Here is a 9,046-nt window from a genome sequence, read left to right on the forward strand (position 1 = left end):
GTACCAAGCCAGGTGGCAAAGAATAGATAAGAAATATGGGGTAACTTAAAATGTAAGTATTAGCTAGTAACAAGCTTGAGCTTTGTTTGACCAAGCATTTATTATTAATATTAACACTCTGAGTGGTTATTTGGGAGTGGGCAGTCGGGACAGGAAAACTCCTTCAACACTCAATATATCCACTAGTGGAAAGAATACATACATAAACTAATGTAAGAGAGGGCTAAATCTATCATCTATCTATCTACCTATCTATCTATCTATCTATCTATCTATCTATCTATCTATCTATCTATCTATCTATCTGTGTATACACGCATGAGTGTGTGTATGTATATACATACATTTATATACATATATATGTATATATATGAATATATTGAAATGGATTACAGGCTGCAGTACAACAATGGTTAGTTGCGAATGGCAAGTCCAAGACAGTAGCTGCTCTGTCTCATGAACCTGGGTAGCCTAGCTAATCTTCTGGATAAGCTGACAAGGTGAGGGAAAGCAAGTGAAGAGTCCTTTTTTCTTCCACTGTCCTTATAAAGGCTTTCAGAAAAAGGTGTGGCCTATACTGGAAGTGTGTCTTCCAGCCTCAAGGTCTGGATTAAAGACTTGTGTCATCCAGCTTTAAGATTCAGATCAAAGGGATATTTTCTTCTTGCCTCAAGGTTCAGATCACAAATGTGGAAGTGATTTGAGGTATTGAAATTCGTATGATAATTCATAAAATGAATAGTAATCTCAAATGCATAACATCTTCTTATAAAACGCCTGACCAATAGTCACCCGAATAGTCAGGGTCATTAATACCCAGAAGAGTCTAAGAAACTCACAGTCAGGTAGATGTGGAGGACACAAGTTGCCAGAACACATAATATCCTGGGAGGGTCTCTGAAATAGGACCAGGACATTAGAGAAAAATGGAAGAAAGTTCAGTGAAATGTGGACTGTACTTGGTGGCACTGCAGCTGCGATGCTTCATTAATTTTGACAAATGTACCAAGCTAATGCAAGGCGTCAATAATAAGGGAAACTCACCGAGGGGTACATGAGAATTCTCCACACTGTTTCAAGCTAATTCTGTATGTATGGTAGAGTTGTGATAATAAAATTTTATGCAAGAATCCAAAGGACAGCTGTATAAAGCAATGTTAGTTTATTAAGTATAACAAATATATCATACTAATATAAAATCTCATCAGTAAATAAAACTAGGTATAAAATGTATAGGAACTTGACAACTTTTGCAGTTATTATGTAAATCTAAAGGAAAAAAACTAAATTTCAAGCTTATTTTAAAATTATAGATGTACAAATATGTACTTGAAATGGTTTTCTTTTCGTCCTTGAAAGTTTTATCAAAAGATATATACATCATGGAAATTCCTGACTTCATGTGTACATTATACCTTTCTGTTTTTAGGACTTGTAAGAAAAGTTAAAACAAATTCAATGACTCACAAGTACTTTTATAGCATGCTGTATATGTCTATAAAATGTTACATTTCATTCAGGTAGATCACAACCAATTTGATTCAGAAACACATATCATAAGAAAAATAGTATTTCCACAAAAATATTAGAGGATCATTTTCTCTTTTAGGATTCCTGAGCTCGACAAGACTATGCTGAATATCCTAGCATTAATATGGGTGAGCAAGGATTTCAGTTTAGGATGCCCTAAATTTCAGCAATATGAAAGAATTCACTTATCTTTTATTCTCTCTTCTTCCACCTGTATGTTTGCTGCTCTACTTGGTAAATGGTGCAGCTTTTACATGAGAATCCAGAGGTGGGTTTTTCATAAGGTGTGGATATTTAAGCATAGAATATGAAACATGTATATCTCCTTTGGACAAGAATTTCATTCTTCTATTTCACAATCTGCCTTTGTCATCTTGCCACTTGCAGTTTCTCAGACTATAGTCTTTGTGAGCTCCATGTCTCTGAGAATCATGTATTTCCTTATAAAAAAGAGAGAGAAAATTCCAAAAAATGGCAGTTAGACAAATTTGTTATTCGTACGACCACAATAGATAACAATAGTTTGTGATCTTTGAAAACAATCATTTTATTAGAAATGTTATTTTCTCTATTTTACTAGGTTCTCCAATAATCTGCATTATCAAATTCCATGGATAAATTTTCTTTTTTCAATTATCAACACTACTTATAAATGGCCTGACAAGTTGAGTTCAGTATGGATGTCCTTGACTTCAATTCTGTTGAACACTAAAATCATTTTTGTCTGATGTTTTCTTAACCATTAAATAAATAATTCTAAAGGAAATGTTCTAACTAGAAAGATGACTGATAGAGATGTAGAGATAATATGTAAAGATACATGTCTGTACTCAATATAAACATTTGAATATATAGGTTTCATATTCTGCTTACTGGGTAAGTTGCCTATGAAATACATATCACCTCTCTTATCACAATTCTATCAAGGACTCTGTGGGTTCAGGAAAGTGTGTGTGATCCAGCATTATCCAACAGGATATTTCCCTGAACTGCAGTAATACCAAAGAATTCACTTCTGACCATAATTATTGATTCCTGGGCAGTTAGTTCTTAAGTTGGATCATTCATAGTGTTTCTGGAGATTTCTGTAAGGAGCAGTGAGCCTCAGATCTCGTTTTGTTGCTGAGTGTGAATAAAGGAGTTTCCCTCTGTCACTGCTGACATCAATCTTGGGAAAGAGAACACAAAGGATAAAGGGAACTGGGTTCTTAGTGACATCATTGAACCCATAAATCAACCCTTTCCTGAACAACTGCTACTCTCATTCCTTTAATTATGTGAAACAGTAAATTGTTTTCTATTGTTTTTACCAGCTTAGGCTAGGGTAATAGTTTCAACGAAAGGTAAACTAAAGAATGTAACAGTTTTGAGCCAATAATTATGATATTCATAATTATGTTATTATAACCTAATGGCCAAGAAACCACATTCTGTAGCCAAACTGCCTAGTTTTAAATCGCTGGTTATCATTACTTGGCCATGTAAACAGAGTTAAGTTTGCATCATCTCTGTGTCTCAATTTCCCCCTCTGAAAAGGAGGCAATAAAGAGCACTTTCTATCGGAGACTGTGAAGTGTGAAAGAGGTAAGGAGTGGATAATACAATATCTGACATGAAGTGATCAGTGTTTACATCACTTTGAAATAATGAGCCAATGCTGTTTGATAACGTCAAAGCAAGTTTATTGCACATGACTCTAGACTATGTCTATACATGATCTGAAGGAGTTATAGAAAATGATTGGCATTAAAGAATAATAAAAGCAATTACCAACATATAGAAACTGAAGAACATAAACAAAAAATACATCAAGCTTCCTGATGTTTTCCATGCTTTAACTCCTTAGAGTACACTAATTCTATTAAAATGTATGAGATATATTTTAGATATTTTTATCTTAGGCAACTGTCTATACTGACAACTTTTAGCAGCTTGAAGGAATTATACAGTCATTTCCAGGGTATTTTAATTCAAGTTACATTGGTATTCATATTTTTTTTGTTGATAGTACACCATAAAATTAAAATGTATTAAACCCTAATAAATTACAAATTTTAACCAGCTGCTTAAGTAATTTTCTAGCTTCTTTTATAAATTACAAATATTAACAACCAATAACAGGCACCAAATGTGTGAGAATAATGAGCAGAAAAAAAAATAAAGCACACAATTCTGAACACTGAACTATTTCCCAGAAAATGGTGAAAATGCTTCTATTTTATTTTATTAGGAAGACCCATTCAGTCCTGCTTAACACACACCAGGAGCATAGTTTAGGAATAATGGCAGGGACCAAACTATGTGCTTAATACAGTTCTTTGCACACAGAGGGCACAGAATTAATGTATTTGATTGGATGGCCAAAAGAATCTAGTTTAACATTTATTCTTCATCTAACAACTGCAACTTGCAAAGTACCCACAGAGATGATGTACTTTCAAATATTACACATGGCCCACTGAGTACAATTGTAGTGGTGCCCTTTCATAATATCTTCCATTATAATCTTCTATCAAAGCTGAATGAAATATTAAAGTGAAGTGTGCATGCGGTGATTAGTGATCTAGCCTTTCATTTCCTGAAGATTTGGGAGTGATTTGACTACTTGTATCAATCCGTAAGTCGGGGAGGGGCCCAGCTCTTGCGGACTGAAAGAAATCAGGGTGCAGTATCCTCGAGCATTTCCTGCATGTCCCCAGAATAGGAACAAATCCAGATCATTGTATTTACAGAGGATAATGTTTTCATGATGTTGCTACATTTAGCTCTCTTGCATTCTGTGTTTAGTATAATAATAAACAGAAAGCTGTGAGCCGTGAGTGAAACGTCTTCCATCTGTTTGTTTCTGACAGATGATGCTCAAGCTCCTGATAATTGGGGAAGTCACTGCCACAGAAAGGAGAGAAGTTCCCAATAAAGTGTGCAGATAATTACAAACTAAAATTTTAAATTACAGCCAACACATTTGCTTTTGCTTACTTTCATTTGTTTGGACCGTCAGAGGAAACTGAAAAGAGGTCTGTCCTCCTGATGGGAAAATAATTGTTAGTTTATTAAAATCAATAAAGCTCATAGTAAAATTTAATTTTTAAATTTCAAACAAAATTGTTTAACAAAAAAACCCTCCCTGCTGACAACTTAGAAAAATACTTTAGTGCCAGAGAGAAGACTGCAGATGGTAAAAAGTAAAATATAAGATTTAGTTTAGAATGCTTAGTTTCAGAAAGAAACTGCAAGCCATAAATAGCGACAACAGAAAGCACAGAATGGTACTCATTATGGAAGAGAATTTAAGAGGAATTTAGCTTTAAATATCAACAAATACTAAGACACTTATCTGATTCCTTATGAGTCTCCAGTAGTAATAAAGTCATGAAACAATACAAATTTTATACTTCAAAAATAAAGCTTCTTAAAGTTTATGAGGCACACCTGTTTTTGCTTTGGCTGCCTTTGTTTTGTTTTATTTTAACTAGTTTTGTTACAAAATTCAGACTTACCTTGAACTTGGAGCCCTTTTGTTCTGGTCTTTTAAGTGCTGGCCTAATAGGTATGTGGTGCTACACTCAATGAAGAGACTCCAAAGTCTAGTTAGAATTATATTTCCTAGGATACTGTAACAAAGGAACATGGAACCCTTTAGTTATTAGGTGACAACTATCTATGTTAACTTAAAACTATCAACTGTGACAGTATTGGGCAAAGTAAATTCTGTGAGTATGTGGGTCAGTTATTCACTCTCCAACATGAAACATTATGCACATGTCACCTACTACAAAGTAATACAGGGATCAGAGGCATTTATAAGGATCATCTCAGTAACTGATGATAAGCAAAGCATTTATAACAATAATCTTCAGCCCTGCAAGTGTATTAGAATTGCTGGGGCCATTTTGAAAACTATCAAGGACTAGACTCTAAGCAAAATTAATTATCTCCTCCAAGACTATAAATGTTTACATTATATCTCCATCTTCTCCAACATCTAAAGCCCTAATACTCTTGGCTTTCTGGCACTTGTGGTCCATCATCAAAACATCTTACTTGTGATATCTGCTAAGCTCTTACAGTACAATGTTGTGAGTTAGAACTCCAGGTTTCTCTTTCAGGTACTTCACTTCTAGCAATGGGATCATTGCTAGATACAGATGAAAAGGGTTAATGAAGCTCACACTGCTCAGGTGCAGCACTCCTGTGTAGGACATGACCCTCCCCAAAGCTTTCCCAGGACACTGGTTCTGCCAAGAACATTTATCTCTAGCCAGTTCCTGCTTTCACCACACTGGTCTTCTCTCTTCTCCCCAGAGGATGTGGTAAGTGATCTCATTATACAGTCATCTCAAACATAATCCCTGGTTAAACACAAATGTTCTCTTGCTCTGAACCTTCACTCATAAAGTAAAATAGGTAGATATTGTACAAATGTATTCTTTTCTCTAAGATAAAATCTTTCATCCTTCAAGGAAGCTCATAAGTCATAGGTTGTCTTTAAGGGAGATAAAACCTTCCATCCTCCCGGGCTGCTCAATAAGCTCAGGAAAGAAAGATCTCAAAGGCTTCAGGAATTCCATGAAAGGAGTCAGAGTCAGTAGGTCTCTGCCTCTCCAAGCATATGGAAGCAGCCAGAACTGCTGGAAGACAGATTCAGACAAACTGAACGGCTTAGAGGAAACAAACCAGAATAGTAGAGATCAGCAGAGCTACCTGGACGTGACTCTGGCTACCTAAGCTGTCTTAAAGAGATAGTCTCTAGCCTGTTTTGCCTCCAGCAAGTTGCATAGTATTTTCTGGGTTTCCAGCTTTGGTGCAACAGGATTTTAGTGACACCAGTCTTTGAGTTCTTTCTGCTTCTGTAAAGGACTCTTTACCTATATGTTGGAAGGAGGCCGCTAGTTAGCTCCCAGCCACTTTGGCCCAAAATAACCACACAAATACTGTATTAATTAAATCACTGCTTGGACTATTAGCTCTAGCTTCTTATTAGCTAACTCTTACATATGAATTTAACTAATTTCTATTAATCTGTGTATCACCATGAGGCCATGGTTTAACAAGAAAAGTTCCAGCATCTATCTCTGGGGGACTATATGGCTTCTCTCCGCCTCTGCCATTCTTTATCCCAGCATTCAGTTTAGTTTTCCCTGTCTACCTCTCTTCTACCCTATCAGGACAATCCAGTTTCTTTATTCACACACACACACACACACACACACACACACACACACACACACACAAATGGCATTCACATCATACAGAGGGGAACCCTACATTACCTATATTCCTGTAAGAAAACCCAATAAATCTGCAGGTCCACCCAGTTGGATCTTGGTGCTATACTTACTTTGGTATGTCATTGATATGCCCCAATCATGGAGTTCCCCCAAAACCAACTAGGAGACTAAGTGCTGTACGTAAAACAAAGAGCCTTTATTCTTACACAAGATAAATTCTTACACAAACTCGGTCTCTCTGAGTGTCCAATGTATTGGAGGGTTTGGAGAGTCCTGAGCCAGTTAAGGATGGGGTATTATATTAGCACAGTTAGGGGTGAGGAATTTCTAAGGTTCAGCAACCCTGATTGACTTACATTTGTCTAGGAGTGTCCTCATGAAAAGTGATGGGTGTGTGCTGGCAGATAATTTTATCTACAATGGTTGAATGCTAGGAATTTCCTTTGGATGGTCTGTTCCTGGGTGGTGCTTGGGTAGTCTCAGTTTGTAGTTTTTCTTGGAACCAGGCATTGCCTTAGGGATAACTACTGAGACTCAGGCCTCTATAGCCCTTGTCATGGCTGGGTCCTACAGTCATCGGTTTCCTGTCTAGGATTACTGGAGGTTGTAGTCTGCTCACATCTCCCCAAGAATGATATTACCCAATAGTAGGTGTTCTAAGTGTACTTTGAGATCATGAACCTTAAGTAGCTCCTTCTATGCAACTCCCAGTCAGAACATATTTTTCTAATCCATCCATCATCTTATCCTAATATATGCCTACTTAGTGCTTCCCTCACCTTCGTCAATTCTTTAACACCCCCTCTTCCAGTTCAGCTTCTTAACAGCCTATGTAGACATTGACAGCAGAAAGTTCCCATCATCAAGTGCATCAATCAAGTTCTGCCTGTGCTCATTATAATAAAGAACCTCAAGTCAAAGTCAATACCATGATTTATGTGCTCAGGGGCATCTTTACTTGCCTATGTATGGGCATGTCCTGATAATAGTATCTCACCTATTAGTATCTGCTCACTGATCAATATTTCACAGCAACATGTAAATATATCAAAAATACATTTAATATGAATTAGATTCTAGTTTATATTTAATAATAATTATATCAATATTAAGTTTCCTAGCTTGGGTTATTATATTGTGGCTATACATAAGAATAATCTTATTCTATGAAAATATGCAATGAATAATTAAGAAATGGGACATACTAAGTCCAATTAATATTTTATCAATTCAGGAAAAATGAAAGAAGACGGACAGGGGAAAGGGGAAATGAAAATAATAAAAATATTTACCTGACTCTTGTTTGTATATTTATTTTAAATCATGAGCATATATACGTGGGAGGAGCCGTTATGCACATGTGAGTGCAGGTACTTTTAGGTGCCAGAAGAGGGCACCAGATTCCCCAGAACTGTGATTACACACAGTTGTGAGCTCCTTGATGTTGAGGACTGAACCTAACCTTTTTAATAGAAGTATGTTCTCTTAACTGCTAAGCCATCTCTTCAGTCCCTATTGTTTTATGCACTGATTAAAGAAATCATATTAGTAAAACTCGATCATTTTAAAAATAACAGAAGTAATAAAAACTGTTACTAACCAACTCAATCTTCTTGACCTCTGGGGTTTCCTCAGTCATTCTACAACAGTGTTGGACATGGTAGATAATGGCGGCTGCATTTGAATAACACTTCAGATCTAATTTAGTCGTCCTCTTCAAAACAGAGGAAAGAGTTAAAATGGATATTTCAAAGTTCCCTCTCAATCATACTTTAAAATACAGATTTTTAGAAAGCTGTTAGGACTGCATTAAATGCTCCTCTTTCAAACATCTTTCTTGCTGGCAAGTTGCTGTTAAAAATTAAGGGGAAAAAAGAGGTCATCTTTTTGTTCCATACATTTCTAATGGACCTGAAGCCAAAATAAGTCAGACTAAATTATGAAAGTCAATGACCTCCATGCAAGTATTATACAGCATTCTAAAGCACTATAAGGACTTTCCTGTGATCTTTTTAGCCTTGCAACCAGAAATTCAAAAACTTATTTAATTTTAGATTGCATATATCACCTTTTAAATTTTCTTTCTAAAATGATAAATCATTTTAAATAATAGGACACCTTCAGCTTGTATTTCTTTAGGTTCCTGACTGTCAATTCTTTATTCTTTTCTATAAAAACTGGCATGGGTGCAATTAACAGCTGGTATCTGGCGTTTGTTGCTCTAATGGACAAAACCCTGACCTTCATGTTAGAGTCAATGCTTCAACTCCATCTTACTTCATATG

This window comes from Myodes glareolus, chromosome 21, assembly GCF_982192425.1.
Source record: "Myodes glareolus chromosome 21, mMyoGla1.1, whole genome shotgun sequence".
Taxonomy (NCBI): Eukaryota; Metazoa; Chordata; class Mammalia; order Rodentia; family Cricetidae; genus Myodes; species Myodes glareolus.